The sequence below is a fragment of the Solanum tuberosum genome, unplaced genomic scaffold, assembly GCF_000226075.1.
Source record: "Solanum tuberosum cultivar DM 1-3 516 R44 unplaced genomic scaffold, SolTub_3.0 scf00341, whole genome shotgun sequence".
In the NCBI taxonomy this organism is placed as follows: domain Eukaryota; kingdom Viridiplantae; phylum Streptophyta; class Magnoliopsida; order Solanales; family Solanaceae; genus Solanum; species Solanum tuberosum.
Genome location: NW_006239268.1, coordinates 245,746 through 247,530, shown reverse-complemented (window position 1 = coordinate 247,530; position 1,785 = coordinate 245,746).

The following is a 1,785-nucleotide window of genomic DNA, read 5'->3' as shown; positions in this document are numbered from 1 at the left end:
TATATATATATATATATATATATATATATATTACCTTCTCTAATTATTACAACAACCTAACCTTTCAAACATTATTTGTTTTATCTTACCCCCAATTTGACCAATCAGTACGTTCCTCAACTTTGCACCTTTCAATTATTTAATCTTTTTCCACTATTCATCATACAGACCCCACTAACGATAATTAACCAATAATATACAATTAGAATGCTGGAAAAATTTCGGTGAAACAGTTACCCGAAGCCGTCTTTCCAATCTTTGCGACTCTTTTGGTTTTCCTTTCTTCTGTAGATTAGTTATTAACCCTAATTACTATATGACTAATTATAAAAGAGGTAAAATTTGCTCACTACTAATTTTAGTGTTAATTCTTTAACCACCAACTAAATTAATTATTAAAACTACCCCACTAATTTAATAATATAGTTACGAATAGTCCAAAATACTCATTTAGAATCTATCGAAAGAGTCTTTTATGCAATAAAAAACTCTAGTACTCAAAACGACCAAATGAGTCGTTACATTAGATACCAATTTACCCATCGTTCGTCCTCGGACGATCAAAAGAAGGTGAGGGTAAGAAAGGATAGTTGTCTCAGCAATTCCTTCAAAATATTAGTACCCAAGGTCTCATATAAAAAATATCAATCCAACCAACTGGAGATCTCTGCACCTCCTCCCATACAATGCCTCAAATGGGCCATCTCAATACTCTAATGATAAATGTTATTGTATGTAAACTCTTCTAACAACAAAACTATTCCCAAGTGGACTCTTCAACTGACCGATTCTCCAACTAGACCTTGACCCAACCGTCAGGACAAATATTATCTAACATAACCATGATAAAATCCTTAATCAATATTGGCTACAATCAGGAGTGAACCTGAACCAATCACCACACGCCCATAATGAAGTAGTTAGTCACATAAGAATGTACATAACCAAGCTCGAATAACTCTAGATACTCCTTCCAGAGTGTCCATATCAAACATTTTCATTCACCTTACTCTATCTCTTTGATTATTTTTTTAACCTACCCACAATCACCAATTTAGTCCCTATTATAATTGCACACATACTTAGTTTATCGAACCCCATATCCACTGAAGTCAACACTCTTAATACTACCAAAACATCATCACCACATCGATCATCTACCTTACCACCAAAACATCATTAGTATCAAAGTATTCTTATCACATACATGTTCAAACTATGGCTATCTCTCTTTCTATTTAAACATTTCATGACAAACACGAGTCTCAAACAGGGCTAATAACACTAATTTCAAATTTGATAGTACCTTTCCCATCGAGGTACAACAATTGATCACATCCAATGTCAGCTTCACGCAATCGTTCATATACCATGTTTCAACTACCATTCAAACCATCATATACCTCATGCCACAACTTAGAGAAATTCTTGGTCACTCAAATAATTATGTGTGCTATAAGCTCGTAACCTCTATTCAACATCAAATGTCTATGTAACACATCATAACATTCTATGTTGTCCCATCAATGGAGTAGTATTAATCCAACTCTAAATTCTTAATAATCATGTAGAATTATATCTCACCTTGTACATCATTCTTAAGTCATCTATCATAATTTGAGCAATCTAACCCCACGTAAAACTCTAAATTTTCCATACCTCACTGTTTGTCACCCAAACCAAAACTCAATCTTTATAAAAGTCGATGATAAACTCCTTGTAAGTTTGTACCGAACTAGTTCACATCTCACAGTCATATCTAAACTCATAGGCAACTTATTCCTT